Raw genomic sequence first — 22,719 nt, 5'->3', positions numbered from 1 at the left:
CTCTCATCTCTCCGCCTCCCTCTGCGTGTTCACTATCTCCGATCTCCCCCACGCCGGCAGATTCTCTTCTCCTTCTGACTGCACTAGTCACAGTCGCTGCCTCATTAGCAGCATTATGGGAAAGAGAGAAATAACGCGGCGCAGCAGATCGGCTTTGCTCTTATACATCGATAGATGAATAGCGTTTCTTTTATCATTTTGGGCAATTCGTGAACCTCACCAAAAATGTCAACCTCCAACTTGGCAAGGACGTTGCGGATGACTTCACAATGACATCGCCAGTGGCAGTGGCCCGTCTGCTCCGAACTACGATCGGAAATGACATTTGCTTGCACCCGCTGCTTCGAACACCAAGCACCCTGCAACACACAACACGTGTCCATCCGTCATTATCAGCCCCCCACCCTCCCTCACTACAGTTGAGTCCAAATCCATCCTTCATGCCAACCAATACACTTAGATCCTGACCCAGGCTCCGGTTGTCGGCTCGGCACGCATTTTTCACATGTCTGTAGTGAATGAAGCAAATGAAAACAGCAGCGTTCTGCGGGAGAATCTGAGAAGATGAATGCAGTGTAGTTGACAGCATGTAATGGTACATGGGTGCATTTGCACCATAAAGAGTAGATTGTAAAGCAGTGCGGCGATATGTAGGTGTATGTGTGTGTGTGTGTGTGTGTGTGAGAGTGTATGCCACAGTTTGAAAGACAAAGGACCAGGAGTTACAGAGATTGTGAACGAGAGAGGGAGGGTTAAAAAGAGTGGTGGAAATGGAGAGTGAGTGAGTAAGTGGGTGTGTGTGCGTGAGCGCGCGATGGAGAGAGAGAGAGGGGATAGAGGGTTGTGCGGAGGAGAGCGAGCCTCTCACTTGCAGCCTGGTCGCCGTCCCTCTGCATTGCCGCCAGCACCGCGGGCTCAGCCTGAGTCAGTACGCTCCTTGAAGACCTACGGCTCGTCCCTGTCTGAACTGTGTGTGTGTGTGTGTAAAAGAGTGTGTGTGTGTGTATTCCCAGACATCCAGATTCCTACAGAATGACTCCTCTGTTCTCCTCTCTTCACATTGTACTCCTCCCTTCGAAATGACTCCTTCGCCCAAGGGTGAAGGCTGCCCAGCGACGGACTCTATCCTAAATCCGCGATCTTATGTAAGGGCTGGCATCACGTCCCTTTAAGGTAGGCACCATGGCACTTTTCTGGGCACAGCTTGCCCCCTTCGTTTCCACTCCGAGCTGTGTGTCTTTCATTGGGAGAACTGGAGGGCTCTGCTTCCAACTATAAATAGTTTGCATTTATTGTACACATGGCTGTTGCAACTATTTTAAGAACGTTTTTTACACCATGTACAGCTGTACAATTTACTTTCAAAGTTTAAACGTTGCAAAAGTCCACATATGAATGGGACTGTAGAATTATAATGTGTAACATAAGGGTTATAAAGTCCAATATACAATGCTCTTGTGAAACATTCATGTGAACTCTGATAAGGAGCTACGCTTAAGGCAGCTTATGAGTTATGTAGTTCTCGGTCCCATATGATGGCAATGTGATGCTAATAAGCAATGCTTACGATTCAGCCCACACTCCATGTGAGTAAGGAACGTAACTTTATTCACACGCAGCCCATTGCCTCGCTGATCAGCTCTTGTGATTTGGATTACGGATTCAATTAGAGATCACCGACGAATGTTTATGGACCTTGGAGTAACAGAGGCTTATTAAATAGATTTTTTTTTTTAGCGATTTGTTTGTTTGTGGTAGCCAAGCTTGGCGACAACATTCCAGCCTGCTTGATTTCTGGCTCGTGACCACGGCTCTAAATGCAAAATGGATACAGCAAGTGTTCTTATCTAAATCAGCCACTGAGGGATTTTTTTGCAAGGGACACTTTCAAAACCTGGACAAATACAGAAAAGAAGAATTAATGTCTCATTTTGTATTTGTCTTCAAGATGTTGTCCTGGAATCAGAGCACTGTCCCATATACGTGACTCTCAAACCTAAAATGTATGTTAAACAGAAGGGTTACTTTTCATAGATAAACCAAATAATTAAATATATGTAACATATGAAGGGTAAGGGTAGGATAAGTTTTGAGGCCGGGTAAGGTTTATTTTTCTGTTGTTACACATTTATAACATATGTACAATATATTTATTACAGTAGATTGGAACAAAGGTGTTAAAAGAAGTGTGCATGTGTGTGAGAGTCTTACACAACCATAATCCTGTGTTCACCCAGGAGCAATTCCAGTCAAATTCTGTTACAACAAAATGTATATTGCAGCTACGCACACAGTTAGTGGTGGTGAGCATGGCTTTTGCTTTGTATGCTGTTTCAGTTTTGCTGATCCAGCCAATGGGCAGACCGGCCCTTCAAGTAAAATGTGGTTGATCACGATCTTGAGTGTGGGTCTGAACACTCTGCACATGCCGCAATTTTTGTCTTAATTAAGGAGACGCTTGAAGCATATACTTACATGTTGTGTCTTTTTAAAATTATTCGATACTATGTGTGATTGCTTTTAACACCATTTATTGATAGAGCCCTGTCTAGCCTTTGCACGGTCAGGTCAATGTTCTTTGATCATTTGCAGCAAAGAAAGAATGCTGATTTGTAGCTTTCCTGCTATCCAATGCTCAGCAAAGTGCTCATTGGTTGTAATGAATAATTCAGAATTTGGGGATTTTTGATGCTTTCATTTTATATTGATGTGTTTTCCATTTCCATTGATATATTAATGTTGCTTGAATCAGTGAATTTTGTGTGCAAATTTGTTTAAATATTTGGATATATGATTAAAACCTTTACATCTGGATTCATTGAGCAGTAACACTTCATGTGAAGCTGGACTTTAGAGATGGTTTTGTTACATCTAAGCATGATTAGGTAAGTGTACAAGTCCTAACTTGTACAAGTAATCAGAATGAAGCAAAATGTGGAATATGCTTTCCACATTCCACAGAATACAGAATTGTTTTTAGAATTGATATATTGTAAAAAGCTGAAAAGAAATGCATTTCATTAGACTGACATGTAGCGGCAGCAGAGAGATTTATGGGTAAAGGCTGACAAAACGTGACAAATGATTTTTGAAAAAAAAGGTCACTGACCTCCCTGAGTTACGTGTGATTGATAATGATCAGCCCGGACTGCTACTTGTGTTGGACACAAGTAGCAGCTTCATGCTACCATATCTCCAGATTTCACTGTGACACACACTGTCATACATACCTACACACTGTAAATTACAGATGAGTACAACACAACAACAATTTATCAAAATTACAAACTCTTACCTGAACTGTTACTGCGGAACCTGCAGTAAATCTAAAACATTTAGTCATGCTTGTTCATGATTGGTTAATTTATAGACTGGAAAGGAAGCAATTTGTGTATATAGAGATCCAATACAATTTTCATTGTTTAAAATATAAAATTATTTTTAAGCTGATATTCCTCTTATAGCAATACCCAATTAAATTAATGTTGCTGTTTAATAGTAATGCTGATACCAAAAAGCATTATCATGAATACCTAATTTTAAGACCTATATAAATCAATTTAATGGCACTACAAAAAATAAATAAATAAATAATAATTATTTTACTCTGATAGGGTGTAAACGTCTGATCAAGCGTTTTTCTTACCAAAGGTGGTGCTCACCACCTGACTGTGCTCCACCTCCTCATTAAATCTGATTAAGAACTGATTATATTTGTTATTTATATTGAATTTATTTAAAATTACCTCAAAACTGATTTTTTTTACTACAGTTTAATCATAATATGTATTTGTTTCTATTAATTGGGGGGCAGTGGTGGCGTAGCGGTTAAGGAAGCGGCCTCGTAATCAGAAGGTTGCTGGTTCGAATCCCAATCCACCAAGGTGCCACTGAGCAAAGCACCGTCCCCACAAACTGCTCCCCGGGTGCCTCTCATGGCTGCCCACTGCTCACTCAAGGTGATGGGTTAAATGCAGAGGACAAATTTCACTGTGTACACCGTGTGCTGTGCTTCTGTGTTTTTCACTGCTTTAACAAATTAGTTGCAAGTACATCCCACATTTTGGGGTGGGAAACCACCACAGAATATTGTGATGCCCTGGAGTGTCCTGCTGCTGCATACTGGTATTTCACTGTCATTTGTCAGTGATCTTTTTTAGGACATTCAAAAATAGATTACTCTTCATAATTTGGCATTGAATCATTGAATCAAAGTATTAGAATGTTTAACAGCCATCTGATGATTAACCCTTTATCATATGCAAAAAGTTAAAGGAGCCTCATTAAATTAAGTTTATGAAGTTTGCCCATCCATTATCCAGACCCTTATTATGGTGTGTGATTGGGACAGCACTAGCCATCTGATATTTGAACAGTGCTACACCCAATCAATATATTTATATAAGAATCTAATTATTCTCCATGAAGCAAGTGCAAACTGGATTATTGAAATAAACTTGCCTTCTCTCACCTTCAGCGAACAATATAAAGATTGGAGTTGAAGTTCCCATTGACACATACTGTATGTGATTTTGGGCTATATAAGAAATGTTGTTGTTGTTCCTTTATTTATGCAGCCAAAGTGCCCCATCACTCTCCCCTATGATAGAGTAGGGGGAAATAATAAACTGACCTAAACCACAGCCTTGACACTCCACCCACTGCATTATCCAATTGGTTGAAATGTTGACAATAAACGAAAGACTGATCAATTTTTTTTACATGAGTGCTGTAGAAAAGACATTACAAAGGAAAGACTAAAGCTGTAGAGCCTCCAGCCATCCTCTGTGTACTTTCTAACTGCAGTTGAATTAATTAAGCATCCCCATTAATCACATGAAAATAAGTCAGAGTATAATGATTGGAACTTACTGGGAAAGGTCCACACTTATTTAATATCCTTAACTTCTGTGTCAGAGCACAATTTGTTTTGCCATGCATATGCACTTATTTAAATGATTGCAAAGTAAAAGTACCAAGGGTTATGTTCCCTTTTTGAAATGTTCAAATGCTTTTGCTTCGGGAAGTCTTTCTTTATATAATGTGTGGTTCTGGTGTTTCATATTGATTAAATCTGAACCCCCCAAACATTCACTTTTACTACAAATGTGAAGAATAAATTAAAGTTTACTTGTTCTGCAAGCCTAGGTAATATCTGTACAGTAAATGACATCACCATTAGAAACTGTTATATTGATCTGCTGTTTGCTACATACAGAGCATCATATGGCGAGGACAGACCGTGTGTTCAGTGAATCTGCAGACACAGCAGCGCATCACAGCAGGGAAATAAGTGGGGAGATGAAAGAATGCCTCCAGCACCTGTCAATCAACAAGCAGCAACAAACGCGTTCGGAGCTGTGGTAACAACAAATTATCCCTTAAAACTGCAGAACAGTGCCTTCAAGATGCATTTACAAAATGTCAAAAATGTCTAATTCACTGCAATAATAGGTCCTCAGGGTTCATCTGTAAAAAATGGATGCAGAAACAGGTTGAGTGAACTGAACCAGGGAACCAATTACATGCCAAGATTATACAATGCAAAGTGACTATGGAGTGACTAAGACAAACAAGACAAGAAAATGCTAGAAAAACGTGAGCTCATGAAACAAAGAACATAACAACGATTGCAAATTTACTAGCCTTAACAAAACAACATGCAAACCCTAGAAACCCAGAAGACAGAAGAGACAAGGAAAAAGGACAGAAGTAACACCAATCCACCAAAAGATGCTGGGCAAGAAATAACTAGTTTTTAATTGGTATAAAATTATAAATATATTTATATGTTGTGTTTAATACAAATATCATGAGGACAGGAAAATGGACTTCTCAACTAACAAAAAACATTGGATTTACAGACAGAATTAGATAAAACACAATGACCCAACGAGGACTAGACACAACAAAACTACATTTATGAACTTAAAATCAGGTGCACACAAGCAGGGAATCATGACCACACACAGGAACATCAAACATTGGACAGGAACATGAAGCCGGAGGACCCAGCAAAGTCAGGCAGGCCTGCAACAGAAGTCACTACAACAAAAATGATGAGATGTGGATCAAAGCCCTTGATCATTCGCATCACAAGCAGCGAGTCTTAAAACAGAGTAAAGTTGTCTGAATCTGCGAGAGGAGGAACTACAAACCCAGCTGTTTTTGTTGATATGTAATTTCTGACAACTATAAAATGAACTTTATCAATGTTTTTATTGGCCTTGGTGGCCTTTGCCTTTTTGGGGCTCTTGGACACTTTCCTGGCTGCGGCGGTCGCCGCCTTCTTGCCAGCTGCCGCAGGCTTCTCACTTTCTTGGGCGACTTCTTTGTTTCCGCCTTCTTCGCCTTAGGACGTCTCTACCTACATCTTGTTCAGCTTGAAGGAGCTCAAGGCGCAGATGCCCATTCGTCTGCACCAGAGTCTCCTTGGTGACCAGGTTCTTGATGGCCACCTTGACCCGAGAGTTGTTCTTCTCCACTTTGTAGCCAGCGGCAGCCAGCTCCTTCTTCAAGGCGGCCAGAGACTATCCGCTCCGCTCTTTGGTAGCGCACGCGGCTTTGATGATCAGCTGGGCGGCGCCGGGTCTCACTTTCTTGGGTTTCTTCTCATTCAGAGCAGTAGTTCAGTTTGGACAAGGTCATGTAAATAATAATGAGGGAAATCTATTTTCATAGAGGATGCCAGGAGGGATGGAGAGGTTTCCGATTGCACACACAGTTGTCACATAACCAGAGAATGCAAAACTAAATTCTGTGATGGAGAACTTCTGACACCAACATTCTTATGTCTACTTGAAATGCACATTGTTCTATGTCTCTGCAATTATTAAAATAGGTATAGGCCATGAAATGGTAAAAGAAAGTGGATAAACAAAAGTGGTGGAAGGACAGCTGCTGCAAGTTATCATAGAAAGAAAACTAGAGCCTAAGTGCCCAAGACTGGGAAAATTGACTGGATGAAAAAATTAATTTCTGTAGAAACAAGCAAAAATGACTGGCTAAAAAAAATGAAGGCTAAAGGTAAGCCTCATATGTAATCATCAGATTTCCTACATGCCAGGAGTCACTGGTTCTTTGGTTCCTGTTTCTTGGCTACAAAATATTTGCCTCTTCAGTGTTATATACGGCCTGTAGTTGAAGTGAAAGTGAAGTGAAGTGAAAGTGAAGTGATTGTCACATGTGATACACAGCAGCACTGCACACGGTGCACACAGTGAAATTTGTCCTCTGCATTTAACCCATCACCCTGAGCGAGCAGTGGGCAGCCATGACAGGCGCCCGGGGAGCAGTGTGTGGGGACGGTGCTTTGCTCAGCGGCACCTCAGTGGCACCTTGGCGGATCGGGATTCGAACCGGCAACCTTCTGATTATGGGGCCGCTTCCTTAACTGCTAGGCCACCACTGCCCCGAGTTAGTTGGTACAGAGGAAGCTGGCAGCTGCTGTCTACAGTGACAAAGACATAGTCGAACGCTACAGACGTCTCACGGCAGTTTATTCAGTCAAAGAGAGAAGATCCTGCGAAGTAGGGCACCCACGGAGACAGAAACTAGATGATCATGAGCAACAGGGTGATGCTTAACAGAAGCAAATTTACACACTGAGGGTGTGTGTCAGTGCTGCTGAGGGAATGGGACATTTGTACAAAAGTCAATTTATCCAAGATTTTGCGAGTTAGGGTGTGTGTGTCTGTGTCTGTGTGACGTATATATATCACATGAGATGAGCATGTGACCAGAGGATGAGCTTTACAAATAAAGCTCACAGAAACAAATATATAGCTTGTTCAGAGAGAAAAATAATGTTAAAGAGGGGGACATTAAGTGGGCAACATGCATGCTTTCCAAGGTCGCAGGGAAGGGACGGTGTACCAGGCCACAGGAGAGTTATTCACGTATGCTACTTCAATGTATTAATTACAGTTCAATAATAAATGTAATTACCTATGAAAAAGCACAGTGGAAAAGTTTGATTCCCAATCACAACCAAACAATCAAATATGTGAGACCATACTTTTACTGATCCCAACAATATCATATAATTATATTATGTTCAAGTATGAAACAACCTGATTGTTGTGTTTTACCTGCACGCGAAACGCACGGAAAATATGGCACAGATGTGTTTGAGCGGAGAGCATCCTTCACCAGGCAGTGGAAACGGGCTGCTACCTCACCATCGGGAGCCACATCTGCACGATTACTTCACCGACGCTCCGCAGAGCGTTTCCCCTCATTAAGCATGCGTGAACGGGGAGCGTCTCCTCCCCACATTCCGCCTGCAGACTAATGAAAACGAGCACTGAAGAAAAAGAAACATCTTTCCCCACCGCAGCGCTCTCCTGCAGCTCCAGGTAGCGACTTTGAAATGTTTTGTGTGCTCATAAAAACGTGGAGCACAGTTGGTATGCAGCGTATAGCAGTCTGCCCATGTTAAAAATAATTTTCTGTTGTCGGAATAGGGAAATAAATAAACAAATTAATCATGAAAAAATTTGTTAAATTGAAACCTTACAATTGTGTAAAGTTTTTTTTCATTCATTAATTTGAATGTGCCACGTTTCAATCTGTGTTTGCAATTACATATTGCAGGGTTTACTGCAGAAGCACAGAATGCAGTGTACAAAAACCATAAACTTTACCTAAACTCCAGATTACTACAAAGCCCACTCAAAATATTATCATAAATGTAATCATGCATCCATAATCTCTTCCTGTTATCTGTCTCTCAAAAGTGAATGGTTAATATACACTTTTTTATTTTTTATTATGGAACATAGTCACCCTCTGCGAATTTAATCACTGGCATGTACAAACACACAGTCTGGATAGCCACATATTTTCGTGCCGTCATCAAAAGTCTTCATTTTTCTTCTTCCAAGAAAAAGTGTGGAATCATTTCATCATTCAGCAGAACAACAATTAAAGAAATAAATATTTAAAATGAAATTCCTCCAAACACCAGTCATATAGCTCCAGAGAGCAGTTTGGAAATTTATTTTCAATTTATTCAATTATTTTCAGCTTATAAAATGAAAATGGGTGTGATAAAAATGAAATGGTTCTGCGTTTCACACCAAAAAAAAAAAACAACAACATTTTAATAGGATGACATTAGGTCCTGTTTTCATTAACAATTAACCCTATTTTCCTTCATAATGTGACTTTTGATCAATGGGCTACATCTGGCAGTATAAAAAAATTATAAGAATGCTTCTGTCTTTGATACTGCAGAATGCCATGCGTCATGAGATGATACTGAAATCTTTCATAGTGCCCAAACAAATCTCCAGTTCATCAGTCTCTCAGTGGGTTTGGGGTGTCTAAGCCACCAATGGCCAATGGCACAGTAGCAAGAGAAAATATGTGAACCCTTTTGAATTTGATATTTTTCTGCAATAATTTATCATCAGATATAATCAGACCTCCATCTATGTCAAGGGTACTGACAAATACAATAAAACAAAACCAAAAAACAGTGTTATTATTTGTTTGTTGTGAAAAACCATAATAAACAAGAGAAAAAATATGTGAACCCTTCAAATTAATAACCGGATGAACCCCTTGGCAGCAATAACCTCAACTGGGCGCTTCCTGTAGCTGTGGATCACAAAAACAAGATGAGACGTTACTTCCTTGCATTTAATCATGTTATTATATCGCAGTTTCTGTTCTCTTTATCTGCCACTCGGTCACACAGATGATGTCACCTCCACAATATGCAATCGTGGAAATAATTCAGTTTCAGGATAGTTCTGATGGATGAGCAGATGGCTGGGGGAAAATGACGAAGCGATCGAATGGACACACTTCTTCACAATGAAGTGGAAAAGATAACAGAATGTGTGGTCGGAAAACATGGAACAAATCAGAGCGTCTTCCATGTCTGGAATGGATTTAGTGTTTTCTTGAGTACACAAGGTAACACTAATATAAAGTAGATTTTTTTATTTTAATCAAATTTGACTAAAATCGTTGACAAATATTCGTGGGTAATTCTGACTAAAATGCTCAGACTTTTAGTGAACTGAAACTTGACTAGACTAAAATGAGTATGGACATGACTAAGACTAAAAAAGACTAAAATGACAGCTTGACTCAAAGACTTGACTCAAATACTTGTTGTACTAGAGTACAACAAAAATAGATGGCACCAAAAAAAACTATACTTGGAAATGTAACTCCCCCTTAGTGATAATGTCAGGATTGACTGCAGCTGGTCTCAACACCGGTGGCCAATCCTGACGGTGCATATAGACCGCAGAATTCCGCCCCCTTCGAAAGAGACGACATTTTCGTGGACTCTCTGCACGAACTTGACCTGGTTTTGTTTCATGTGTGTTTTGAGTTCTGGCAATCGCCACACGCCTGCGGGTTAGTTTATGTTCTTTATTTAAGTTAAATCCTTTTTGGCCACCGCGCCATTGTTTCTTTGTGTTTATTGTTTGTTTAGTAATAAAAACCCCTTCCCAACATGTCAAACCTCTGCGCTTCCTTCCCCCGTAAGTCCGTAGTCGTGACAGATAACAAGATGAAGAGGACCTGGTGCAACAAAGCAGGTTGAAATCATGATGTTTTCTTCAATAATCAATAATTCTTGATGACATGCAATCAACAACACTGGTCGGAAAAATAAATACAAATAAAAAGTCCCGCTTGTTGCCATGTGATTAGAGAATTACACCTTTATCACTAAAAGTTATTATTTGAGATTATTGTACTGTTGAGATGTTCAGAGAGAAAAACAGTTTCACATAAATATAAATTCTGATCCTAAACATGTTGATCATACCGAACATGAATTTAAAATGTAAACAATGAATTTCCAATCCCTGATCAGTTATTATCAAATTGTTCAGCGTGGGACATAGTTTATGATGTTCAATGTAGTGCTGCAAGATTAATCTAATCGCAATCGTAATCGCGATTTCAGTCTGTGCGATTACATGAACGCAAAAAGCTGTGATTTAAATGATTAGTACATGGATTGGATCGGATATGTTGCCGGATATGTTGACAATTGTTTTGAATATATTTGGCCATTATAAAATCCCGTTTTATAAGTCTTAACCTTAGCTAAGCTAGGCTAAGCTAGCGAAGCTATGCATTCCTGTGTTCAAGTCAGCCTCCAAACAACGTTTTGGATAAACGTAAGAACTATAATACAGGATTTTATAATGGCCAAATATAATCAAAACAGTTGTTTAGCCTTACCAGGGTTTGTCGTTCGACAGTAATGTAAAAGATTTTTTGTGATTACTTAATTTTGTAGAATATTGTATTTTGAAAGCACTGGGCATTTCAGGTTGTTATAAGTAGTTTGTATGTTTCACTTTGAAATTAAACATTTCACTATTAGTATGCGACTTTTCATTGATATACAAGCAAGTGTCCATTATCACATCGCAATCGCAATATTGATCTCAATAATCGCAATATGTCTTTTTCCCCAAATCGTGCAGCCCTAGTTCAATGTAATACCGGTAATCTAAAATGTCACAAATCCTGGTTATTACTGGTTACACTTTGGTTTGTGGGTTCATCTATTGTGCCAGCCATATCTACATACCACATTGTAAGTGATACAGTAATTAGTCTATGTTCATTTTATACCTTGTCGGAGTGGATCTGGATTTAGAAATGCCTCGGTTTCTATGGTCCCGGGCTTTTAGGATATGTAGATCGTTTTTATTTAAATTAAAGCACAGAGATTCTATTCCTCCCTATGCAGTAAAATTCAGATAAAAAAGACTTACGTTCACAGATCCACATCCGAGCAAAGGTATCACGTCGGGATCACCATTTGTAAAAAAGACCGTGTGGTGGGGTGAGAGAACAGAGTGTAGAAAGACACTTTCTCCCTCCACACAAACGCACTGTATTCAACCACTCCAACTTGATGTTACCTGGCAGAAAGAGGCATGGCACAATAGAGGTTAAAAATGAACAGTTTCTAATTTATTAACACCGGAATGTGAATATTGAATGTACTTTGTAAACCTCTTCCATCTTTATTTAAGTAAGTAATTCAAAATTGTAGAAGCTCTGAAAGCTTTTTGGCCAGACACAGCACACGTAGGCATGGTATGGGAACTGCACTGTCACCCCATCTGTCACATCTATACGAAACTCCTCATGCATCAAGCTCACTACATTATGAAGGACACCCACCAACCCTCACAAATCCTGTTCTTCCTCCTGTCATCTGGCAGACTGTTCCATAGCATCTGAACTGTAACTGCCAGACCCTGCAAGAGTTCCTTCCCACAAGCAGTCAGAGCTCCCAATGCACTGCCATCACCAAAAAAACTGAGCAACTCAGGAACAATACACTTTCAGCCTTACGCACCTTTTCACATTTCACACTAAATCTGCCCATTTTGCACATTGACATTTTGCGTATGTTTGTCTTGTCTCATGTGTCTTGGTTGAAATATCCTACATCCAGTCCATTGTAAAATGCACAGCCGTGTTGACCACCTTTTATAACGTTGTCCTTGTTTAGTGTACAGACATTTAGTCTTTAAATGTATTTAAGTCTTTAATGTATAGACGTTTACATTTACATTTACGGCATTTGGCAGACGCCCTTATCCAGAGCGACTTACAACGTGCTTTCAAGTTACCATCGATGAAGAGATCAATTCCGGTTCACTAGGACCCCAACTATGAATACAATCTTACAATCAACATTTTTTTATTCAATAAAACACATAAGCTTTTTAAAATACATGGATTTAAGAAAAGACAACTCAATTTTATTAGTATTTTAATGTGTTTGAAAATATGTTTTAAATGCCTGCTGGTAAGTGTTGGGCCCTGGCCCTTGCTTCCGTTCTTGCTATTTTGATCAAATGGAGGGATGATGAGCCCCCCAGTCATTCTCAGTGGTCAGAAAATTTAATGTCATGTTTGAATCTTGAAAAATCTGTTATTTACTTCAGCATTTAAATAGCAAGTTTTCGGAAATCCTCTAGTACACAGAGTACATGACTCATAGTGCGCTGATTTGCCGGTGTGTGTGTGTGTGTGTGTGTGTGTGTATATATAATGTTAGTTTTATCCATAAACTATTGGCAGTGATATCGTGGGGTTTTGAAGTCTGTTTTTACCTCCCTTTTGTGAAATCAACATTTCCTTTTTCTTTTGAACTTTTGCAATGCCATGTAAAAATCCCAATAAAATTATCTATGATTAAATTGTGCTCCTGTGGTCTTCAAAGGCTGTTATTTGCAATTTAATATGCATGCATTAGAACCTGCAAATATTAGAACTCACGGCAGTTAGTTAGCATCATGGCTTCTCACCTGCAATGTAATGGACTGTGTCCTTCACTCTGTGTTCAGGAAAGGGCTCTAGAAACCACAACCCTAATCATGAATAAATTGTTTTGGATAGTGTGGGATAGTGAGTAATTTAAGTACTTTATAGCCTCAAAGAAACATCGATTAAAAATGTGGTAGTAAAAACAATCAATATTTGGATATCGTGTTGGTCACTTCTGTCCCTGAAGACCAGCACTTAGCCCATGCAAACTCCGGTGCAGCTACAACCGGCTGCATAAATGTTGAGGTGGCTCAGAAGGCAACGAACAGTCCAGCTGCGCTGACAGATCCTCTTCCCACCTCTGCTCCCAGGTGCAGGAGTCACGGAACGCGCCACTAATCATTCTCCCTCTGACACCAAGCTAACAGGGAGCTGCAAGCACTGTAAACCCTCAGAGATCAGTCACCTTGTCACTACAGATCTATGTTTGTGTGTGTGTGTGTGTGTGTGTGTGTAGCATGCAATCCCACATTGCTCTACATAAGATCATTTTTAGGTGAAACAAGGAGATGTGATACCTGAGCTCTTGCTGACCTCATTGTCCATAGTCCAAAGACATATGGTTAAGGTCCTTGTACTGGGTTGTGCCTTATGGTTGTTGGGATGTTTCAGCGTCACATGACCCTGAACTAGATGGATGGATGGATGGATGGATGTCCTTTCTGTCCTTGTTGTTTATATATGCACACAAGTGAAAATAAAATAAATACATAATCTGCCATCTTGCAGGTCTTCCGTTTTCCTCCTGTGATGTGAAAGCAGCAGTTGAACCTATTTGACAATGCAGATCTGACCCTCTGTAACTGTTTGTGTGCCCAGGGATTACTGCTGGGATAGGCTATAACCTCTCTCTGACCCTTGCACGGATAAGTGGGTTTAAAAAAAAATGAATGTGATAGATGGATTTCATACTGTGACATCAGGTAATATACGCTTTTGAGGCATGTGCCTAGGTGTGTGTCAACCCGTAAAGGTCAGGAATTTGCTGTGTGCGACCTTGTTGTGCCTGGTGACATCATTATCCCTTCCTGTATATGCCACTGAACAGCTGGACTCCTATGTGTCTCGGTGGAGCGTCATGACCGGTCCCTCTCTGAGTGATCAGACCATGTGCTCGCTCTCTCGCCCCCATCTTCTGTAAGTGAATAAAATCCCTTCATTCCAGCCAGTCGAGGGGCAGCTCTGCTGTTTTCTCCCAGTGGGGATGAAATGGCTTTAAATATGATAAATAAAGCAGCAGGGGGAGGAGAAGTCGGGTCGGGTTGATCCAGTTTGGCTATGGTGGTGTTGTTTATCTCACCCTAAAGGTAAGAGTGGCACACCGAGCAACAGAGCCTAAAGGCAGAAGAAGTAGAATAAGCAGGGAGCCTGACAATTGCAGAGTAGCAGTGTGTTTGCTGTTACATATAGGCTGTTGTCTGGATGCAGATAAGATAGCAGCATACACACACACTAATGTGCAAATGTATTGGGCATGTGTGAAAAAATAATGCTATTAACTAAGTTCACTAAGCTCACTTCCAAGACTCATTGATCTTTATGGTGACAATATTACGTAATCACACTGACTGTACAGTTGAGGTTGTTTTCCTGGTGCACACAAACATTTGGGGATCAATACCAAATGGTTGATAAGTGTCTGCCTGTATTTGTCAGCATTACGAACACCATTTGTTCAACTCCATTTCCAGAAATGCAGTACCAATGCAGGGAAATAAGCTTGACATATTTTTCAGCTTCCTCAAGGGCAAGGTTATGGGCCAAAGATAGGCCAACAATTCTGTCAGCCTTGCCCATTTCTTTCTGCTTCATCAACAGTACATCTTGAAAAGTGTAACTCATGAGGAAAACATTGATTATTTCATGATTGTATTGTCTAGAATAAGAGATCTCTTAGTGACCTCTATAATGCTGTGATTATAGCTAATTGACAAGCTAAATGTAGGACATGCTAGTTAACACCAGAGTTTGCAGTGCTTTACGGTTTAAATTTTCTTTACAATCTTTGCAATTATTTACACTAATGATTTAATATTCTATATTTGTAGATAAGCGAAAGAACAGCTAACAACTAACCATGTCAGTCATAGACTTCCTCCTTTTTTAACCAACAAACCTACAAACGTGCACTGTCATTCACAGTATGTCTTTCTGTGCAAGATTCAGGCTTTTTTTGTTTTCTTTTTAAGTAAAACTCAATTTTCACATGCGACGTGCAGTTCATTTTTTCTTAAGGGCACCAGCACAAAAGTTAGTTGCAGCAAATTTTTTATTTCATTGCATTTAATAACGCTGTTTAACAAGTTCACTTTTCCTCCTTTATAAATCGCTGTGCATATAGGCAATATTGAATATTAAATATCAATTAAATGTTTAATATATAAATAAATCTGAGAAAATTACATTAAAACTGTATAAATGACTCATAACACATGCAAAGCATGTTGGTACAGTCTTGTTGGTCGGCATACGCTACCACAATAATTTTGGGCTCAGGCTTTTAAAAAGCTCTACCTGTCTGGCTCGTGTCAGTACAGGAATATCTAGGCCACGCCCAATCAGAGGCAGTTTTTTGCATGAACCACCTCCGGGGTTATACTGGCTAGGGGTTATTGTCTAGATCTGATATATTGGGGGGCAGGGGTCATAAGCCCTTTACCTCACTGGACATCACACCTCTGAGTGGAGGAATAGCAGTAAATGCGAACTTGCCCCTTCAAGCGGCCCACAGACACGGGTTAAAAATAATGAACACCAGGATTTGACAGCTGACACAGATCCTCTGTACTATGTCCATGTTTCCATCTGTCTGTATCCTGGCTGTTTAGATGGACTCTGAAAAACAGGGTGTAGTTATAGGTGACATGAGCATAGCTGAGAGGATGGCCTTGTTAATCTTATCCAGAGTGAAATGGGAATCAGAAGTAGAAGCTGACCAGTGAAATGAATGAACAGCAGGCTGTGGTAATGAGCTCATTACTGAGCCTAAATTACTGGGACTCCAGTTACTTCTGCAAAAAAAAAAAAAAAAAAAAGTTAATTTATACAAGTGTGAGTTGATTGGAATGGATATTGTTAGAATACTGGGACCAGTTTGTAATGCATGGATACATTTTTTGACATGTGCAGAGCAGAAAGGTTATGATCCTTGTTAATGTATTCCACATGACAAAATCTACAATATTACTAGATAACACACACCCACACCCACACACAAAACAGATGTCTGGACAGATGGAGTGGTGATTTCTTGTGTGCTTTACATTTGTTTTGTGTAAAGATGTGAATAATAATCTGTTGAAAAATTAACTATTGTGTGGACAGGCGGTGATTTCTCCAGCGTTTTCAACACAATACATACCAGACTACTGAGGGAGAAGTTGCTAATGATGGGTGAGGACTCGATCGTAGTGGCATGGATTACAGAATACTTCACTGAGAGACCACAGTTTGTGCATCCATACCGTGCACATGAGAGTATACTGATCATTTCTTTATGTGTCATGTCTATTCGACATAGTGCTCTTTTTAACTGGTGTCAGGGGTCAACATTCAGTATAAAGCTTGGCAAAACTATTCATAAGGTTCTGTCGGTCTATTGAATTAACAGCATACAGGGCACTTTTCTTCCATTCCTCTTAGCAGAAATGGCATGAGCCGCAATTAAATCTGAACACAACTGGTCAGATGGAGAAGTACAATCGACACAGGACTTTGATTAGTTTTGGCTGCCTACTTGTGATCTTATCGCCTGGGACCAAATGTAAACAGCACTTTACACTTCACAGAGATCTGAATCAACCAAGGATTAGTGAAAAGGGGGAGGGATGAGAAGACATGAAGGCGGAGAAAAAGAGATACCAGAAAGGAGCAAACCAAAATAAGAAAAAATCAAAGAGGGATGAGTAGAGAAAACAACAAAGGTAGCGTATAGATCCAGGCACATTTGTCAATGAGAAATACCTGTCTTTCTGTCCTTGTCATCAGAGGACATCAGAAACCTAACCAAACATGCAGATATATGAAAATTAGTTTGTAACCCAATTTCAATGTGTCATTAGCACTTAATATAGGATTAATAATGACCTATCATGTCGACATGTTCTAGTTCCCACCATAATTTCAGAGAATCCATAGAAGCCCAACAAACACAGACTACTACAGACATTTACAGTGCTGCTGGGTATTAGTTTTCAAATAAACTAATTATAATGTATGTAGGACTTGTCCCAAAAGCAAACCACCACATGTTAAAACAGCACTTTTCAAATCCCGGACCATCAGCTTCTTTTTTCCCTGCCATTCTTCAATCTAGTACTGATCCAGATTCCACTTATGTGTGTCGACAGAAAATTAGGGGAAAAAATAAAAAACAATAAGAACTTGGAAAAATAACATTAAAAATTAAACATAGAAAATTTTGCAGCATCACAAAACCATCATCATTAAAAGTTTCAAATCATAGTTCACTTAAGCTCACTGCATATATGTCTGGGTGTAGATTGGGTGGAATATTAAGTAAGACTCTTTTTATAGGATGATGGATCACATTTTGAAGGTCATGATTCTGGCAGGCTGTGTCACGATGTTTAAAAAAGACCATGTGGTGTGAGAGAGAACAGAGTGTGTAGAAAAACTCTTTCTCCCTCCACAAAAAAGGACTGGCCTACAGGAAGTTGTCACTGACCAATCACATATCTTCTTGTAGACGATCGCTATGCAAAACAAAAGCATGTTCTTGTGATGTCCAATCTTACAGACAGCCGCTTGATCCCCTGGGGCACTCGAGTATTCAGGGTCCATGGGGATCACAATTGGGTCATGTTGTGTATCTGCTTGTTCGTCCTTCCTGGTCAGTCGGGAATTCAAATGTAGCCGATAGTTGTGGTTCTGTGTCCTTTGCGATCTTCAGGCATCTGAGATCACGCTTGCAGGTAAACCTGCCTTCTTGACATAGATCAAACACAGCAGCATACATAGAATATTCAACTTGATCCAGGGCTTTTCACACTTGGTTGGGTTCTTTGTCTGGAGTCTGATGAAGTGAAAAGGTTGTAGTTTTGTATACAGATTGTACATGTAGAAAAACAGTGTTCATTGTACATTAAAACCAAACCAGAAAAAACAAATGACAACAATGATCAGACACTGTAATGCAAAAACATGTAAAAATAGTGGGAGGCTTAAAATGATATCAGGGAATTCATAACTCTGCAGATTTGCACTGGCTTATCAAGTCTAATCAACAACAGTGGCCGGAAAAATAAATACAAATAAAAATCCCGCTTGTTGCCATGTGATTAGAGAATTACACCTTTATCACTAAAAGTTATTATTTGAGATTATGGCATTGTTGAGGTGTTTAGAGAGAAAAACAGTTTCACATAAATATAAATTTTGATCCTAAACATGTTGATCATACTGAACATGAATGTAAAATGTAAATAATGAATTTTAACAGTGCAATTTCCAAACCCTGATCAGTTATTATCAAATTGTTCACAATTTGGTATGTAGTATGGTATTTGGTATGTGGTATGTAGATATGGCTGGCACAATAGATGAACTCACAAACCAAACTGTAACCAGTAGTAACCAAGATTTGTGACATTTTGTGACAAAGGGGAAAAACACAAACTTGCCTGCAGGCGTGTGGCGATTGCCATAACTCAAAAGACTACACAAAGTTGCCAGGTCAAGTTTACAATAGAGTTCAACATAAATGTTGCCGCTGCACAGGGGCAGAGCCACAGGCTTTTAAAAGATGTCCGGATTGGGCACAGGTGATGTGTTCAGGTGCCGTCAATCCTGACAGGCTGCAGCTGTCACTCAGAATTACACTTCTCAAAAAAATAAAGGGAACACTTGAACAGCAGAATGTAACTCCAGTCACACTTCTGTGCAATCAAACAGTCAACTTAGGAAGCAACACTGTCTGACAATCAATTTGACATGCTGTTTTGCAAATGGACTAGACAACAGGTGGAAATTATAGGCAGTTAGCAAGACGTGGTAAATAAAGGCGTGGTCCGGCAGGTGGTGACCACAGACCACTTCTCAGTTCCTCTGCTTTCTGGCTGATGTTTTGGTCACTTTTGAATGCTGCCAGAGCTTTCACTGTAGTGGTAGCAGGAGACGGAGTCTACAACCCACACAAGTGACTCAGGTAGTGCAGCTCATCCAGGATGCAAGCTGTGGCAAGAAGGTTCACTGTGTTTGTCAGCGCAGTGTCCAGAGCATGGAGGCGCTACCAGTAAACAGGACAGTATATCAGGAGACATGGAGGAGGTGGTAGGGGGAAGCAACTCAGCAGCAGGACCGCTACTTCTGCCTTTGTGCAAGGAGGAACAGGAGGAGCACTGCCAGAGCCTAGTGGGTAACACACTCGCCTATGAACCAGAAGACCCAGGTTCAAATCCAACTTACTACCATTGTGTCCCTGAGCAAGACACTTAACCCTAAGTTGCTCCAGGGGGGACTGTCCCTGTAACTACTGATTGTAAGTCGCTCTGGATAAGGGAGTCTGATAAATGCTGTAAATGTAAATGTAAATGTAAATTACCTCCAGCAGGCCACAAATGTGCATGTGTCTGCTCAAACGGTCAGAAATAGACTTCATGAGGGTGATCTGAGGGATTGTGCTTACAGCCTAACACCATGCAGAACAGTTAGCATTTACCAGAGAACACCAAGATTGGCATATTCACCACTGCTGCCCTGTACTCTTCACAGATGAAAGCAGGTTCAGACTGAGCACATGTCATCCTTCAGCATGACCAGTTTGGCAGTGGGTCGGTAATTATGTGGAATGGCCTTTCTTTGGGTGGCCGCACAGCCCTCCATATGCTCGCCAGAGGTAGCCTGACGGCCATTAGGTATCAAGATGAGATCCTCAGAACCCTTGTGAGACCATATGCTGGTGTGGTTGGCCCTGGGTTCCTCCTAACCTCATGTACCTGGAGACTGTCAGCAGTACTTTCAAGACAAAGACATTGATGCTATGGACTGGCCCGCTTGCCTCCAGACCTGAATCCAATTGAGCACATCTGGGACATCATGTCTTGCTCCATCCAGACCTGGATGCTTTCATTCAGATCTAGGATGTCTTTTTTCCCTTTTTTTGAGTAGTGTACAGTATTGCTGTTCAATATGTTAACAGCCTATATTGAACAACTAACAAGACTGAAACTTTTTATAACAGCTGTGGGAAATGAGTCCAAGATGGCAATTTTTTTTAATATCAAAGTACTGTTGCATGTTTGTTGCACTGACTCAACATTCTAAATTTATTACTTGAAAAATTAAATCATCCTATTTCATTTGCCATAGCTAGACTTCTTTGTAATTTCATATATGTTTGAAATTTCACATTTATTTGCATGCTCCCTATGTGTGTTTTTTTTTTTTTTTTGCAACACCACTATAAGCCTTCGCTGTTTTTTTAGTGAACCATTGCCTAAGAATACAATTAAAATAGCTTTCAGTTGGTCATGTGCAAGCTGCTTAATTGCAATAATTCAACCACATGAAAATAAGCCACCCCCATAGGCAACTATGGCCACTAATATGGTGGCAATTAGCAGTGACCTTTTTGAATGTCATTCAGTGCTAAATTCATAAGCTTTTGTATTTTGTTATACATATTGCATAATTTGTCCTCTTGCAGTGTGTCAGTGAGGCCTTCTGATATGTGACCCTAGGTAACTCTTGTGCTAAATAGGCTCTTTTACCACCTCCCCAGCTTCCAGCCTTTCCAGTTCCCAAACCTGACAGTCTGCTGCCGTGCCATCTGACAGGGCCGCCGGCAAACAGATTCATCTTGCTAACAAGAGAGCATGCTGCTAAATCCATAAATAAACAGATCATTAGCACCGTGACAGCCAGGAAGAGAGAAGAATCAGATCCTACGGGGCACTTTTCATTGGGTAATGAAAAACATTCCAGCAGGGATCACTGTGCCATTGTTTCTGTATTGCACGTCCGTGACGTGTGTCAGACCGTCAGCAATTCTTCCCTACCAGATAAAACTAATTAAAAGGTTTTGTGCAATCACTTACACAATGGTGTCATCCACATTTTATGATCTCTTTGTTGTACACTACTCTGCTGGCAAAAGTAGCTTTACTAGAATAAATGCTAAATAGTGTGTACGCAGTGAAAAGCGACTTCAAAGTGTCAAAGTTTTGGAATTGCTTAATATAGTTTTATGCATTATTCATTGCAGATTAGGTTTGATGTGCTAAAGCACACTATTCAGTATTTTGTTAAGTAGTAGTAGCCTAGTGGGTAACACACTCGCTTATGAACCAAAAGACCCAGATTCAAATCCCACTTACTACCTTTGTGTCCCTGAGCGAGACACTTAACCCTAAGTTGCTCCAGAGAGACTGTCCCTGAAACTACTAGTTGTAAGTCGCTCTGGATAAGGGCGTCTAAAAATGCTGTAAATGTAAAAAATCACAACAAATACAGTTAACTCCAATCAATGCAAGATACAAAATATTCTTGTTTATGTTAACATGTATAACCCACAAAATTAACATTGTAACAATATGTATTGAAAACATACAACTTTTATCATTATGTTTTTATTATAATTACCATGAAACAATTCCCTTCACTTTTTTGTGGCTGGAACTGCACCTGAAGTCAGTGGCTGATGTCAGTGGCTGTACATATCGCTGAGAGTGCATGTCTGCCTTATTGGAAGTTTCACAAATGTATGTACATATCCTCTTATTTTTGCACATAATGATAAAAAGGTTGCATGCAGGGTGCATTAATATGGAACTGTACCTGGCAACATTTATTATCTTTCTGAATGCAAAATAACAATCTCTCCACAAGGCTTGTCATTGTTCATCCACAATCTATAACCACGAATATTATAAAATTGGCAGTGTTATACTGACCCTGGTGTGTCTCTGTATTCACCCTATTTCAGCCTTGTTTCTGCCTCAGAGAGGTCTAGATTAGGCTTCATGCTACCCTGCAAACCTAATTTGGATAATTGGCTTACAAGCCTGAATGGAATTTTTGCCCACAGTGCAACAAAAAAGACATACATAAGTGTGGAATGCTGGGTAAACAGACTAATATGTATGTTTTGGCACATTTCTCATTATTTGATATTCTGACAGACATCTTTTTGAAACCCAGCTGTCTCCTAAACCTTCTAATCCAGGTCAGGGTTGCACGGAGACAACAGTCTGTCTCAGCAATCTGATTGTAAATTCAGGGACCCAGTCCTTCAGAAGGTAGACTCATGCACACCAATAGCAGTTTAGAGCAATTGTTCTTAATGGTTGGACTCTGGGGAAACTGTAAAACCAGTGTAAAACCGGGGAGAACAGAGAAAAAAACTCTCCCTCTGCACACAAAAGCACTGTA

General features: G+C 40.1%; 1 protein-coding gene across 1 annotated transcript in view; it reads left to right on the top strand.

Moving 5' to 3' along the window:
- The first annotated feature begins 835 nt into the window (after nucleotides 1-835).
- opn7b (opsin 7, group member b) overlaps nucleotides 836-22,719 on the top strand; it is a 63,832-nt gene continuing 41,948 nt past the window's right edge. The window contains exon 1 of the mRNA XM_028994272.1: nucleotides 836-1,173. The gene's annotated coding sequence lies outside the window, so the exon portion shown is untranslated. The remainder of the gene's footprint in view (nucleotides 1,174-22,719) is intronic.

This window comes from Denticeps clupeoides, chromosome 10 (assembly GCF_900700375.1).
Source record: "Denticeps clupeoides chromosome 10, fDenClu1.1, whole genome shotgun sequence".
NCBI lineage: Eukaryota > Metazoa > Chordata > Actinopteri > Clupeiformes > Denticipitidae > Denticeps > Denticeps clupeoides.
This window is presented reverse-complemented; position numbering and strand designations above follow the sequence as displayed.